The following is a 16,816-nucleotide window of genomic DNA, read 5'->3' on the forward strand; positions in this document are numbered from 1 at the left end:
TGTATGGAAAACAATCCACATGTAAGTGAACCTTCTCAGTTCAAACCCATGCTGTTCAACAGTCAACTGGTTTCCCTCTAAGAAAATGAAAGTTTTATTTACACCCAAGACTGAGGACACCTTTTTTCCCCACTCTCCCATCCCTTCACTCTTACATAAATGTCCATATTCACATACACGTGTGTGTGTGTGTGTGTGTGTGTGTGTGTGCGTGTGTGAAGGGAAATCCATTCTCCGGCATTCACCCTAAACACTTGACGTCCTCATTCTGATTCGTTTTTCATTTCTCAGTGCTGTGCTTATTACTTCGAACACGAACACCGCCTTTGCACCCTCTGGAGAAGCCATCAAGAGATTTGAAAAATAAGTGCCTGGCTGAGATGAGAAATGAACAGCGCAGGACTAGCCAAGGTTTTAGGTGGGCTTCTACATTGATGAGGTATCACTCCAACTGGCTCAATTAATGACTACCTCCTCCGAGGAGCTAGGAGAGACCCTAGAGTCTAGTTTGCATTGAACATTAATAAAAAGATCCAGAGAAACTTTATCAAACCTCCCATTAGCCCCCTACTAATATCTTTAAAGGGTTTTTTCCTTTAAACACCAGGAAAACCAAGAGCTGTGCTGCAGGACTAATCTTGCATGGAAAGATCTTAAATCTACAGGGACTCATTAAAATGTGTGTCCAGATTACCCCTGCCGTACAGAGCCTTCTCCGCACATCAGTGTCTGCATGCTGTTTTCACGTGGGTGTACAGCAAGAGAGTATTCCAGATGTTGTCTTCAGGTGAAGACTTGGGAAGATTTTCTTTTTCTTTCTTTCTTTTTTTAGGTTTTACATTTTAATCTGTCAAGATAAGCAAGCCTTAACGCTATCCATCAGTGTTAAAAATAGCTTTAAAAAAAATTCATTTATTTTGAGAGAGAGACAGAGAGAGCACAAGTGGGGAAGGGGCAGAGTGAGAGAATCCCGAGCAGGCTCTGCATTGCCAGCACCAAGCCCGAAGTGGGGCTCAAACCCATGAAGCTGTGAGATCGTGACCCGGGCCGAAACCGAGAGTCAGACGCTTAACTGTCTGAGCCACCCGGGCGCCCTAAAAATAGCTCTTTTTAAAAAGGTCTTCCCCCAGCATCCACCTTTTGCGCCCAACACACACAGGCGTACTTCTTCCTCCTTGGCCTGTGCCGGAAGAATGAAAAAGATTCCATGGGCTGCCCCAGAACCACGGTGACAGAAAAGAGAGGTGTGTCACACATCAGTGTGGCCACTTCCCTAGGGACCGCCCTGGCTTCGTTGGAAAATGTCACTAATGATTGGATCTCACGTGTGAAGACTGGTACCCAGAGCGCTGTGGGAATTTGGCTGATCGGTCAGCAAAATGGCCATCAATACAGGCACAGAACTGAAGAAACAGAACCTTGCATTAAATTCCTTCTTCCTCTATTCTGATAAGTTGGTCAGCTCGTGCTAAAGGAACTCTTTGTGGCTCTCCTGAACCATCTGGGGTTTTTTTTTGGTTTTTGTTTTTGTTTTTTGTTTTTGTTTTTTAATTACAAGGCACAAGGACTACCTTTCTAAAACCCAATCTACCCAAATTATCTTCTGGGTAAATGACAATGATTTGAAATATCTGTTTTATTTTGTGATCCCTCTTGGAAGGAGAGGGAGAGGGAGGAAGGAGAGGGTGGGCCACTTCTTTTTGCCTGGCATCTTCCAAATGATAAGCTCTGTGTATGAATTTCTCAGGCAGTGTGATGCTCCCTGTCAAAAAAAAAAAAGCCTCTTTAATGAAGGCTCTGGGGTGGATGATTTTTAAAAACTTCTTATCTAGGAACCTTTTGATGGTGATGTGTGCATCCCAACAAGACAAAAATGTGACTGCGGCTTCTCAGTGGGTATTAAATAGGGACTGCCACCAATGAGCTCACTTGGGTGAGACCCATCGATTAGCACAAGCACTGAATGGGGCAAGCTCACGACGGCTCCCTGGAGGGTTGCTATTTTCTAGATAACGTACTGCAAGCCGTCAATCTGCCTCTTGAATCAACCCTAATTTATTTTTTTAGCATACTGAGGGTGTATTTTGAGCATAGAAAGTGTCCAGGTGGGCAGAGAGCACAGCTTCTTCCACATTCCTGCATCAAAGCCAGAGGCACACATACAAACAGGCTAGAGATTTTGAATATGCAACTAGCTGAAAGCTTATTCAAGTGTTCCCTCCACTTTCCAAGATGATCAACGACCATTTTTTTTTTTTTTTCCATCTGAAAAATTGAGATGATCTGAAGAGTTGTTGGTGTAGCCCTTATTTGCACGGAAACTCACTGAATCCTACAGGGCTCTAGCAGAGCCCGATTTGGGGAATCTTCCCAGGAGGACGCTTTAGGAGACTTGAGAATTCGCGAAACTAACATCAGCTCGTTTCTCCCCATTTTGACATCAGGGTGGTGATTATCATTACAGTATGTAATTGGGATTCTTGTTGCTTTGTTTTCCACCGAAAGCAGGGAGTACAAACATGGCAGAATAGCAGCCTGTGAAAATTAGTGTCATAGAACTTAAAAAGCATAAATTGTGTTCGCAGCCCTCATCGCAGACACCAATGGCGAGTAGCCATCTAATTCAGGTGTGGCTCGAAGAGGCTGGTGACATATTTAAAGAATCTTTGTGTAATATAAGAGGGTATTGTCTGGGGAAGAATGACAGACGAGAAGCCCTTTAAATCTCACTGTAAACTCTTCAAGAGTATAACCTTCATTGTACGCGTGCTTCGGATGATGGCTTTTTCTCTTTCTCTCCATCCTCTCTCTTCCCTTCCTGTTTCAGAAGGACATGAAATAGTTTCGGGAAAGTGCCTGTAGTGTGCTGGTGCCCTGCTCCACTGTCTTTCTTGGAGACCATGCTGTGGGACTCTTTCTAGGTGATGTGTTGTTCTAATGAGGTCCTTTTGGGATTTACAGATTGACTCCTGGGTGGGGCCAGTAATACTGAATTTCACACCTCAGCAAGTTCTGTTAAAGAGGGGTCCCGGTGAGATGCTGTGAAACCTCCTAGTTAAAAAAGAAAAAGAGAAGAAAGAAAACAAAATCCAAGCCCTGAAACAATGAGAGATTTCCTAATTCATTCTTTGTTATTCTTTAAGACCACAAAAGTTATCTTGAATTCTCAGACACAGATCCAGTTGGAGACATCTATTGGCCTTAATCACATTTTAAAATTTAATAGGTCTGCTGTTTCAGCTTTGGTCTTATAATGCCTGTAGGAGTTTAAACTATCTGGCACATACAATTTAGTTTCTGGCTGATACCCCAATATTAAAAAAAACATTAATTCTATGGTTGCAAATTCCCAAGCTTAAAATTCCTTCTCATAAATTATGCTCCTTTCTCTAACCTCGATCATAGCTTTTATGACAATTGCCAAAAAGATAGGGTTTCAAATATGAGGGCTGTAAGAATATCATTTCGTGGCCCTAGTTTTGAGAGCATAGCATGTGGTGACCATTTGTGTATGAAGCATTTTCCAAATGTGCTGGTTGTAATTTAACCCAAAGGTCTCTGTCGCTTCTCTCCACTTACCAGTCACTTTGTGCTTGTCTCTGTAGCGACCGAGAAACTGGGCAGGAAAGATCTGGCTACAAGGAAACCAAGCTTTCCCTAAGTAGTACTAAAAACCAGCTCCTCAGCATTCATTCTATGGCTTATGGATATTGGCCCCTGAATATTTGATTTCCCTGTATTCAGACCTTTCCCAGACTTCCGTGTATGAAGCCAACTGGGAATAAAATGGAGAGTCAGGGTTGGATTTCTTCCCGTTTCTCTCTCCCTCCCTCCCTCTCAATCTCTGTCTCTCAATCTCTCTCTCTCTGTCTCTTCCACCTGCAACACTCTACTTTATCATCCATGGCCATCATTTCTCATCATTTAGCCCTCGTTGTTTAAGCCAAGCAACATTTGGACTTGGAAAAATTCCAAGTAGCACAGAACACATAGGTTCGCGACCAAAATTGTATTGAAATGTACCCTCTGCCTATCTATTCTACCCTGTCAGTGATAATCTGTAGCTTATAATTTCATGCTCCACTTTATTCTTTGTCAAATATTTTTCATCTGTGTGTGTGTGTGTGTGTTTGTGTGTGTGTGTGTGTTTGTTCCTGCTCTGTCCATGTGTTTTGAACTGCAATTAGAGAAAAGGACATTGAGTTATTACCCAGTAGTTTTGGATTTTAAAATGACCATGGTTGGTGAGGATGCTTACTATTTAAGGAGCTAATATCCTCAATTTTAGGTTACCATAGCTTGCTTTTTTTTTTTTTTTTTTTTTTTTTTTTTAGCAGCTCATGTGGTCTTTTTAAATGACCATTAGGAAAAATAGGTATCCTATTCCAATTGTATATGTGCTGGGGAATTGGATGGCTCAGGAGATGACTAATGGGACTCTAGACCTTTCCGTCTTTAGGTCACCTCCTTGAATCTGGACTACATCATAAGTGGTCCAAGTCCTGACCATCTGGCAGCCATTGAGTGGCTGTGGTAATGAAATTGGTCTCAGTCCAGGTCTTAGTCGACAGGTGTTCACATCGTAAGTGACACTAATTGACTTCCTACTCTTTCAATTTGGAAGACGGTGGACTGTCACTGAGCCGGTGATGGGGAAGGAGTTATTCATGATATATTCAGAGTCCAGCGAAAGCCAAGGAATTCAGGGCCTTGAGCTGGCACCAACCTGGCACCTCACAAATATTGTACTTGTCTCTTATGGGTTCCATTAGCCTCAGAAATTAAAAAAAAAAAAAAAAAGTAGCAATCTAATTTCAAAAGATATACAATAACTCAGAATGGCTAATGCTGCTTTTCTGTAGGTCTAGGAACCTCGTGTGTTGAGGTTTTTCTCTTCCTCTCGTATTATGGTGATTGGATGCCTCCTATGAAGATTCCATGTAAGGAAGAAAGAAAGAAAATTGCATTCTGGGCCTCTATGATAATATCAGGCAGACTCTTTGTTTCTATTCTTTCAATTTTTTCTTTGTTTTGGGGTTGATCACCAGGTCACCCAGTCGGAACACATGCTATGGAGAATGTGGTAAGTCTGTCTTCAACGCTCTTGTGAAATGAAGACCAAGGTGGAGAAGTAACTTTGAGACCTTTTATTAACAATAAATTTCAGTACACAGGGTTCCGAGGCTTCATCCAGCACATACTCTTTCCATTGTTCCAGGTGTCTGAGTCCAGAATAAGCTACCGTTTGTTCACTCTCACTCGGGGCCTTGACCTGAGGGTAATTTGGCCTGACTTGGAGGCCAGGTATTATTCGTATTATTAGGAGCACTAGCATGGCTAGTAGCGATGCTAATTAGTACTGGTAGTACTAGGAGTAGTAAAATTTTATTCCCTGAAGTTTATCGAATAACTCTTTTTTTTTTTTTTTAACTACACACATTATTTGGATGTCCCCGTAGCAAGGGGCAAAGAAAGCCACACTCCTGAATCAGTTATCGCACTTACAAAGTCAAGATGACAACAGTCACAGTGGATCTGTTTATTGAAACAGACGACTCTTTTAGCGGAATGATCAATGTCTTACCTCTTTCTGAAAGGCTTTCCAGGGGTAGGAAATCATCGGGCATCTGATATAAAGTAATGAACAAGGCCTTCTATTGGTCAGTTTCTGGAGCAGGCTTTTAAGCATGTCTGCCTGTAAATGTAGAAACCTGAGTGTGGAAAGTAAAAGGCGAGAGCAAAAGATTTACTGGGCGCATCTATCTTCCTGGCTTTTAGAGTCTTTGTGATTAATACATCTTTAATAGGGGACTGATCTAGATGCTTCGCATGTCAGAAAGCTAAATGTTACAGCATTGTCTCCTTGGTTCCAAACACAGCAGGACGATTAGCAGCTGTCTGAGTAACAAAGACAACCTGAAGCCCACAGCACAGCTTTTATTTTCCAGATTTGGAAGGCTCGAAGCTCTCCAAGAGCCGAGTTGACAGCTCGAGGAACAGAAGCCTCGATTCAGAGCAGCTAACCCTTTGCTACTCTCTATGCTGTATTTCTGCTCAGCAGAACAGAACCTTTCCTTTCCACCATCCTCCGGATTCCAGAATAAGTTTGGCAGACGTTGTTGGGCATGGAGGGGCTCACGTTGCCCAAGGCTCGTCCTCCTGTCTCATCAAGACACATCCAGACTCATTGCAACTAAGAGCTTTTCCTTGATACTTTTCAACCTCCTGAGAAGCAGTGAGAAGGTTCATCTTCCTAGCGGCATTCAGAGAAAACAAAATATCGAATTTTTTACTCTTGCTAAACTTTGCCCATTCCCTTATCTTAAAACGGTTGCCTTGCTCAGGCAAATTCTTACAAATTGCCTTCCAGTAGAAAGACTTGTTTTTCTATTTGCCTCAAACTGGCATTCGTACTTAACAGGAAATACACACTGAGTCCTGCCATGTTTCTGTTGGCAAATGTTGGGCTACCCTTATTGGAACCTGCCAACAAGTTTCTTAGTAAGCAAATAGAAAGTAAAACAAGCCGCTGTCAGAGGAAACAGAATACACACTCGAACTACAGCAGAGACACTCGGTGCCCCTAAGCCATCCCGTTATTCTGGGGGATACGTGCCTTGGTTCCAAGTTGAGCTTTTACTCACTTGTGATTCTACAACTAGTGGTATGGCTATACAGGTAGTAATGCTAATTTAAGATGGTAATTTTTATTTTATTTTATTTTTTATGTTTTTAATGTTTATTTCCTTTTGAGGGGGAGAGAGAGCGTGAGCAGGAGAGGGGAAGACAGAGAGGGAGACACAGAATCCGAAGCAGCCTCCAGGCTCTAAGCTGTCGGCGCAGGGCCCGACCCGGGGCTCGAACTTGGGAACCACGAGATCAGGCGCCCCTAAAATAATAATTTTTAAAAAGTAAGGGGTGCCTGGGTGGCTCAGTCGGTTAGGCATCCGACTTCAGCTCAGGTCATGATCCCGTGGTTTGTGAGTTCCAGGCTCACGTCGGGCTCTGTGCTGACAGCTGATCTTCTGTCTCCCTCTCTCTCTGCCCCTCGCGCACGTGCAGGCAAGCTTTCTCTCTCTCTCTCTCTCTCAAAAATAAATAAACCTTAAAAAATAGTAAAACAAGCATTTAATTAATACATTTTCTTTACTATAGAAAGCAGGGATTGCTGTACGGCTCAAATATGAAACAGAACGATTAACTCGTTACAAAAGTCTTAAGTTGCAAAAACTTAGATCTTTCATGACACCTTTAGACCTTTACCCCAAAGATTAACTAAGCATTTTGGATGGGTCTAGTATTAATTTTCGTATTTCATCCCTAATACCCTTAGTTAACGCTTTTCTTTGTCTTTTATAGCCTTTTGATTATGAAATATACACACATACAGAAGAGTGGATGAGACATAAACATATAGTCAATGAATTATCCCAAAGCGAACGCCTGTGCCGCCATAAACCAGGGCAAAGAATAGAACGTCGCCAACCTTCCACAGGCTTGCCCCGTACTCCCTCCACCTTCCCTAGCTTCACATACTGTTGTTTTATTTTGCAATTGAATTTTTCCATTTTAGACAATTCTTCCCTTAGCCCTCTAAGTAGTTCTCTTATGAGGTGATCCATCTGTAAAAGCTTTAAGCTTTGTCTAGACACAGAGGTCATGTCTAAATTACCTCTGGATTTCTGGCAAGCAGGAATGCACATAGGTGGCCCTGTACCTGACTGACGTAGAGCAGACCTAAGATTTGCTCTGTTGCTGACGCTGCTGCAGGAGAGCAAGCCATTTAACGTTCAGATCTCTCATTTCTTACCAGTGCAAGGAGGGGAGAGACCAGAGGCCTTTGGTGGCTCAGGGGTTGAAAACTGTGGGCTCCGGGACCGGACTTGTGAATTCACCGTTTATATGCTGTCACTCGGGGCAAGCTCTTCAAACCCTCTGTGCCTTCGTTTCCTGATCTGTAAAAGGAGAACAATAATAATACCTGCCTCATAGGGTTTTCGTGAGGGTGATAGGATTAACTTACTCAAGGCCTTTGAGACAGTGCTGGGCACGTAGTAGTTACTCAATAAATGCTCACTTGTTGAGCGTGTGTTTACAGGCGCGTGATACGGTAGGAGGACTGTATGCTTTTGAGGCAGGCACTCTTGGGCTTAAAAATTTCATTTTATAGCGCTGGTCCGATCCCCGAACTTCCATGTATTACCTAAGTTTGCAGATATGCATTCAAAGGGGATAATTATAAGCGCTTCCGAGGAGATGCAAGGATGAAGCGATGTTACCGTTGTGCCCAAGGGCCTCACCGAGGAGACCAGTATTTGCTCATTTGCCCATTCTTCTCTGTTTTCCTCCAATTCACGTGGCCCAGGCCACGCCAGCTGGTCACTAGGCAACGGAGAGGAACCCTTTTCTGCAAAGAAAACTCAACCGAGCCATCTGGAGAACACCACTGTCTTTCCCCGTTTAACGTTAAGACGAGCTCAGCGGAATCTTTGAGCCCAGGAATGTGGGACTCTGCTGAATCCATCACGGGTAAAAGACCCGTGGCCCATCGTGTCCCTGCAAACCTGCATCTTCTATTCTGGGCAGGGCCGACCTCAGGGCGCGCTCGCCAGAGGAGTGCGTTGATATCTGCTCACGGTGCATGCTCATAGGTGCATCCCCAAGAGGGGACCTGAAGGCCATTCAGGCAGCTTTAGACCACCGCTCAATCTTCTGTAGCCAGAATACACTACACTTTAGTTAGTTATTATATGAAAACGGTATTCGAAAAATGCCTTTTTTTTCTTTTTGCCAAATGGCTACACTTTACCTGAATGAATATCTGCTGTAACCCCAAATGTCAGTGAGTAGGTTAACTGACATTTAAAATTATTTCTTAGGGGCGCCTGGGTGGCTCTGTCGGTTAAGCGTCCGACTTCGGCTCAGGTCATGATCTCCCGGTCCCTGAGTTTGGGCCCCGCGTCGGGCTCTGTGCTGACAGCTCGCAGCCTGGAGCCTGCTTTTCGATTCTGTGTCTCCCTCTCTCTCTGACCCTCCCCCATTCATGCTCTGTCCCTGTCTCAACAATAAATAAACATTAAAATTATTTCTTGCCCAAGTTACATCCAGCGGGTGGTGATGAGGGAGGGGTTGGTGGGAGAGCTTTGAAGACGGACGTGGGCATCAACATCCAGCGGGCAGACTGTAAGTTAGAGAGGATGGAGGGACCCAAAGACGCGGGCCTAGAAGAGGAATAGTCACTTAAACCCACATTCCCTTGCTGAAATTCAGTCACGTGAACCATCTGACATGTAAGGGAAATGTAGTCCCTGTCTGAGCAGCGCCATCCCAGAACAGTTATTTATTCTTTTTTTAAAAGTTTTTGAAGTTTATTTATTTTGAGAGACAGGGAGAGTGAGCAGGGGAAGGAGAGAGAGAGAGAGAGGGAGGGAGGGAGGGAGAGGGAATCCCAACCAGGCACTATCAGTGCAGAGCCTGATGCAGGGGTTGAACTCACGAACCGTGAAATCATGACCTGAGCTGAAACCAAGAGTCGGACGCTTAACCGACTGAGCCCCCCAGGCGCCCCCAGAAACAGTTATTTAGGGGAGGGGGGCTCTCATCTTTTGGGCAGTTAGCCACAGAGGTTAATCCCAACACCTTCACCTTTCTTCTGCAGATACTTAACACGAAAGGGAAGAATATCACATTCCATCATTTAAAATATGGTTAATAGCTCCCTATAAAAGGTTTTTCTAAGATCACCTGCCACCCATTCCTCTGGAAAACTAAGTAAAGTAAGAGTCTGAGCTTAATGTTTTGTAAAGTCTTACTCTTGGATCACTTAGTGAAAGCACCAGGAGTCTCCCAAAATGAGATTCTGAAAATCGTTGTAAGCATGGGTCTGTTGTATCTTTTGGTAAGTGTTATGGTGCCCTGCTTTACTTTATACAGTATTTGTTTAAAATAGACTCTTTGTACTGACCTTGGAAAGAAATCACCTTCTGGAAAAAAAATGCACCCCTCATGTATTTTAAGTGCATGCTTAATTAATATTAATACATCCATATTTAAATATAAATGAGCTTCATTTAATCCAGAGTCTTCTAAAAGCTTCAATCGAGAATTTGGTTCTAGATCTTTTGTTGAATAGGAAAATAATTCAGTATCGATTTTGGAATCATCAACTTTTTCGGTACCTTTTTTTTTTTTAATTTCTTTGATATTTTTTTATTTCTGAGATAGAGAGAGACAGAGCATGAGCGGGGGAGGCGCAGAGAGAGAGGGAGACACAGAATCCGAAGCAGGCTCCAGGCTCTGAGCTGTCAGCACAGAGCCCGACGCGGGGCTCGAACTCACAAACCATGAGATCGTGACCTGAAACGAAGTCGGTCGCTCAACCGACTGAGCCACCCAGGCGCCCCTCGGTACCTTTTAAAAAAAAAAAAACAATTTTACAGATTTATTTCTTGACTATGATATAATGTGCTTAGGTGCTTATTAATGGCACAGCAGCTAAAAGCTGTGGGGTGCAGAGTGGCGTTCTTACATTGGTGATGTATCGAGGAGGGTGGACAGGAATGCAGTCTTAATGACTTTTACCTAAAAAATAACGGGGGGCTAACCCAGCTGGTTAAGTGTATTGCAAACGAAATCATGTGTATATGAAAACACTGCGGGTGGCTGGGTGGCTCAGACCATTCCATTCTTGCATGATCTCAAGTTCCTGAGCTCGAGCCCCACATAGGGCTGTGCGCTGAGGGCACTGGATTCTGAGTCTCCTCTCTGCTCCTCCCCGGCTTGTGCTCTCTCTCTCTCTCTCTCTCTCTTTCAAAGGAAATGAATAAACTTAAAAAAAATAAAATAAAATGAAACACGGCACACTGTTGAGTACTCTAAAAGACCGCAGTGATAATAGTAAAAAAAAACAAAAACAAAAACAAAATTACAGTGTTGTTCAATGCCATTGGTCGTACAAAGCTCAGAGGAGAAATCCTTCCCTCCCTTTGGTGGGATGTGAAGAAAGCAATTAATATTAGCACGAGAGTTCTTAGCATTGCTGTGACGACAAAACCCTTAATCACAAGGATATCATTAGTGTTCTGGAGCATTTAATTTTGATGCCTGACAGCGTTTTAAAATGCACAAACCTTTGATAAAGAGCAAATCAGAGCTGCAGTGTTGAAATGAGAAAGAAAGGGGGGAACAAAAACCACCTTAAGCTCCAAGTAATTAAATTTAAATATGCCATTTGCATTAAGCAGAGATATGTATAAACTTCGGGTTTATTTTTCCTATCCGTGAAAGACCCCTTGAGTAAACATCATCCCTTTACATTCAGATCCTGGGGAGGGGGAACCCCGCTGTGGTTAAGAAGTCCTTTTCCCTCTAAGCACTGGGCATTGTTGTACCACTGACATCCTTGGCTTTTGGTTTCTTGACTTTCATAAAAGGCTGTTTTCACTCTTCCTTGCCTGCAGGCTGGAGACCTTTCACTGCATCTGTTTATTTCCTGCCTTCCTCCCTCCGCCCTCCTAATTTGGGCCAGTAGTGAAATGCAGTCGATCTGTTTCAGTGCTTTCCCCCCCCCCCCACTCCAAGTCCTCGGAACTGTTTTTAATTCATCGCTCCTGATACTGGACCCAAGCAAACAGTTTGATGGCCCGCGGTGATTCACAGCAACTCCTTCCTGCCTTTCTTTGCTCCTTATCTTTTTTTTTTTTCTCCTCTCCATCCTATTTGGGTGTCAGAAGTACCAAACTGCTGCAGTAAAATGACTTGTAGGTGTTTAATGGCAAGTCATTGAGGAAGCGAATAAAAGAAAATTGTAGCATTCGCGTCGGTGGGGAGCAAGGAGAACTGCTGAGCTTTGAACCAAAGAAAGTTAAATTTACCATTTGCTTAAAAGGAGCCTCCTCTGTTTGACATCAAAGCATCTCCTGTAATTCTTCCTTGTGAAATGTACCACCGTTAGAGAGTCATGATAGAGCCCCCGAATCTGTGCTGTTTCTGTCTATCAAAAACACACAAGGAGATAAAACCCACATGTGCTTTCTGCGTGCATGGGGCCAGGTCTCCCACCAAGTGTAACCACAGGTACATAGCAAATGGGGATTCTATTCAGAAAGCATTCTCAGTTTCCCAGGGATGTGTGGAATTCTGAATACAGAATTATTTGAAGGGGGGGGGTGATAATTTATGTTGGCTTTCTAGTAGAAAGGTCAGGTCATTCAACCTTCAAGCTTTGGTGAGTTTTTTTTTTTTTTTCTTTCATCCTCAATGGTTTTTGGTCCATCTTTAAAAAAATGATATTTTACTACCATTTTACTTGTTTTCCATTTTACTTGTTTTCAATGAGTGTGAGGAAAGATATCTGTTCCACATGCTTAATGTTGCTGCCCTTAACCTGATTACATAGGGTTCTGTACTCTATTACCCTGACACTTCATCAGTGATGTCCTTTTGGTGGGATTTCGGGGATCCACGTAGTACCTAATGGCTTCTTCTGGCAAGGATGGACTTTGTTTACATTAGCGCATCTTTGGAGATAACTCTGGTCTTACAAAACAAGAGAAATGCTTAGGGCCCTTTCTGGATTCAGGATTATGACTTGGTGGGAGAGATTTCACCACCACGGTACCTTTGTGGTTAGGAGAACTATTTACATACCCTCCGGATATAGAGGTGAAATCCAGAGAGGACTGTCAACACCTCCGTCAACCAAAAGAACAAATCCCTCAAAATGCTGTCTGTAACAGGTGCAGTGAAAACTAGTTTTAATGTCAACTCACATTTGAATGACATTTTACAAACTGTGTGCTTGAAAGAAGTTCAGAAGCATCTCATATCTCTTAGAAAACAGAGACCCCATTTATAATTAGAATTGTCCTTTGCTTTAGTCCTAATTGTCAATAGCTTAGTTAACTTAAATAGCAGAACCAGACCCACAAAAGGTCGTCTGAAACAGGTGCAGATAAAAAGTTGTTTTAGGAATGACTACTTCTGGTACTTTATATTTAGAAAACATTTCAGTGTCTACAAAGATTTTTTTAAGCTCTATTTTCACATTTAGTTCACTTTTATTCGTTTGACAAATTTATAGAGCACTCACTGTGTGCCAGACACGGTCTTGAATAGTTTGGATATAGATATGAACAAGGGAAAGCTCTACTTTTGTGGAGTGTACATTCTCGTAACTCACACGCTTGTATCTGAGAGGAAGGTGGCTCAGAAATGGGAGAATGGAGTGAAGGAAGTTTGAGCGACTTGCCCAAGACGGCAGCTGGTAAATTTCAAACCCAGAATTTTGCCCCCAATCCTTCTAGAAGTCATTGGTCTTCCCACCAAATTAGTAAAGCAAAGAATACTTGTAAGTATATGAATCAAATATATTTTCATCTTTATCTCATTTCACATGTCCTAGATGAGCCCTCCGTGCTCACAGAGTCAGAGTGCTAAGTGTTTTCTTGAAATTTCCAGTCATATTTGGAGCAGGTACACCTCTATTCAGCCATCTTTCACCTTTCTGCCTCTTGTTTGTCCCTCCGAATCTTGACCGTGTTTCACCAACCTTACTCCAAATCCTTCCAGAGTTCTTTCAAACTACCCCAGAGTAGTTCTTGCCTTTGTGATGTTCACATCCATCAGTCATCTTTCTCAACCATGTTACTGTTGATTAGCATGACCAGCTGTCCTAGTTGTGTGTTATTCCAAAATTCTAGCCATGGAAGAATTCTTCCTCATGTCTGGGGGCACAAAACTTTCCTTAAAGCAAACATCTGTTTTATGAGGGAAGTCTGTGGGTAGGTAGGACTGCTTCCAACCTAAGACGTGTCTTTTTCTTCAACTGAGGATACTTTCATCAGCCTTCCGCTTCCTCCCGACTTTTCCTCTGACTCTTCAGCAGGTGTATTGCGTGTCTAAAGCCACAGTGGGATAAGGAAGCGCCCACCTCACCTCGTACTTCTCTCCGTCACTATGGGAGAATCTGGAAAAGAAGAGGTTACCAGGAACTGTCTCCTCTTGAGTTCTAGAAAATGGGTGTCTTCTCTGTGAGACTATCATAAAAATTTCCTTTGGCTCCTGGGTGGCTCAGCCAGCTGGGCGTCGGTCTTCGGCTCAGGTCATGATCTGCGGTCCGTGAGTTCGAGCCCTGCACCGGGCTCTGTGCTGACAGCTCAGAGCCTGGAGCCTGCTTCGGATTCTGGGTCTTCCTGTCTCTCTGCCCCTCCCGCTCTCTCTCTCTCTCTCTCTCTCTCTCTCTCTCTCTCTCTCTCTCAAAATAAATAAAGTTAAAAAACAAGCTGATGGATAAGATGGGTCTTAATTTGATACCAAGGACTGGATTTGATTCCGATTTGTCTGCCCCTTCCTAGCTTTTCCTTGTTCTCTTGGTGCTCACTGAGTATGTGCTTAGTGGATGAGTTAGTCAGTACTGAGGAAAAACTATGTGTCCACAGTTTTCAGAATGTAAGCCAGAGAACTGAGAGGCAAGCAGGACCTTTTTTCTGCTTGGTGTTTTATTTTATTTTTTTAAGTTTATTATTTTTTTAATTTATTTTAAGAGAGAAAGAGAAAGAAGGAGGGAGGGGGGGGGGGAGAGAGAGAGAGAGAGAGAGAGAGAGAGAGAGAGAGAGAGACAATCCCAATCAGGCTCTGCACTGACAGCACGGAGCCTGACATGGAGCTCAAACGGACGAACCTTGAGATCGTGACCCGACCTGACACCAACAGTGGACACTCAACTGACTTGAGTCACCCAGCCACCCCCTGCTTGGTGATTTTATGTTGACCCAAATTTCCCCTATGGTGAGGGGCCCTCTTTGGAACTAAGGCACCGATTTGTTATCTTTGAGGGAGGAGAGTGTTCAATCTGTTATTCTATTAGGAGATCGTCTTGCAAATTTGTTAGCAGAGGACAGAGCCCTGGGGTGTCTGGACCCGGGATCCGAAACCTTTCTAATTGAGAAGGACTCGACAGGATTTACCAAAATGTGGAAACATCCCAATGGTGGCGTCAGAGATCATGCTAGTGAAAGTCCACGTGGACCATTCTGTAATACTGAGTTGCCCTGTGTGAAAGTTTGTTTCTTCCCAGTTCTCTCTCAGTGACTCCAGTTACTCCAAGGCCAGAATCTCAAGCTGGTGCGGGGATTATCCTTAATGGGTCTCTCACCCGGGGCTAATCTCTATTTTTGGTAAGGCACGGAGAGGAGGCAAGAATGTCCAGCCAGCCTTGATAGCATTGTTTATTTCCATATTCATTTTTATGGCTACCCGCTATTAACTGCCAGTGATAACAAGATTTCATGTATATCAGGAATGGGGCTTTCTTTTTAAGTACATCTCGAGTCAGTAGAGGGTGTTGGCTCAAGAAAAATATCGCCGAAAGCACAGTACCCGTTGCAGAGGGATGCGGCAGCAGCTACGGGGACGGCATGAGAAAACGAGCTCGGGGACCATTGGGGTAGGAGAACGATCGAGAAGTGCCATTGCCAACTGCCTCCTCTGGGGAAGCGAGCTGCAGCCGGGCCCACGTGGCAGGCGATGGCTTCCAGATGTGGAGTTGGAGGCTGGATTGGAGGCAGGGTAGGAAGGGCGAGGGAAGAACCCCCTACGTGGCTTACCATGTGGCGCGGCTCCAGATTGCCTCTTTCCTCCAGAGCGGCAGTGCGGTGAAGCCCAGAGTTTTCCAGACTGGCGTTCTTTGTGCCAGCGAAGGTAAGACGCTCTCCTCCGGGGAAGGAAGGGCTGCCCTGTTAGACTGCTGTGCGGTTGCACGTTTTAGTTGGTATATTCCCTCAATCTCCCTTGGCGACGGAACGCCTTTGTCGCTGCGGCCTGGGACACAGGCTTTCCTGAACACGCCCGTTCAGGAAGACTGCAGACATGACAGCCACACGGCATCATGCCTTTCGGGAATTAGAAGGACGCTGCATTTCTCTTTCTGTCTCGTTTTCTCCCGTTTTTACGACAGCCGAGTCAGAGCGCGCACTGTTGGTGTATTTGCACATTTGTGCGCACGGATTCTCCGCCTCGAGCCGCATTAGGGATATTCTATTAGTGCGCGTGATTGCGTTGTGAACTCCCTGCCTGCGCTATGGTGAGCACTTCCGTTGCGTGCGTATTCCCCTTCAGAAACCCTGCCGCCCCAGCTTCTAAAATGGGAATCAGGTTCATGGCCCACGTGCAGCAGTTGAGCGGTAACCCAACCAGAGAGAAACCCAGCTCAGTTCGTCAGTGCGCCCCAAGGGCAGCCGGGCAATGCTTTCCCGAGGAATCTGCCACTTATCAGGATCAGACCCAGGCCGTTTCTGAGAAAAGTCCATTTTATAACTTTATGATCCCCCCCCGCCCCCCCCTCCCCCCACCGCTTTCTTTCTAAAGTCCTTGCTTTCCTGTTTCACGTTCCAGTCCCGAACATCGGAGTTTAAAGAGCCCCTTTTTATGGAGTGTATGCTAAAGTGCTCTGTTAGGCAATGTATTTATTACCTGGAGTGAAATAGCTTTTCACAGCCGGGCAGCTTTCTTAGCCTTCTTGCCATCTCCGTATTTCAGAGAGTCACTCCTGGCATTTTGCGGGACAATGGTTCCGTGTCAACCGGGAAGGAGCGAGAGAGAGAGAGAGAGAGAGAGAGAGAGGGAAAACGTGCGTGTGCGTCTGTGTGTGTTGGGGGAGGGAAGCCTAATGCCGCTAATGAGCACATTTCCGGTTTTCATTTTCTTCAGATGTTCAGTGGCTTCCATATGGCTGCGGCACACAGCTCTCTGTTCATCCACTTGGGTATTGTTACTAACCTTGGGGTTGCCTTTGATGGAGGACATGTGTATCCACTGT

The 16,816-nt window shown here is 44.3% G+C and overlaps 1 protein-coding gene across 5 annotated transcripts in view; it reads left to right on the top strand.

Moving 5' to 3' along the window:
• Window positions 1-16,816, top strand: part of EPHA4 (EPH receptor A4) — a 149,716-nt gene that overhangs the window by 95,322 nt on the left and 37,578 nt on the right. The window lies entirely within an intron of this gene.

Source organism: Panthera pardus, unplaced genomic scaffold (genome assembly GCF_024362965.1).
Source record: "Panthera pardus isolate Hobbes unplaced genomic scaffold, ASM2436296v1 HiC_scaffold_10, whole genome shotgun sequence".
In the NCBI taxonomy this organism is placed as follows: Eukaryota; Metazoa; Chordata; class Mammalia; order Carnivora; family Felidae; genus Panthera; species Panthera pardus.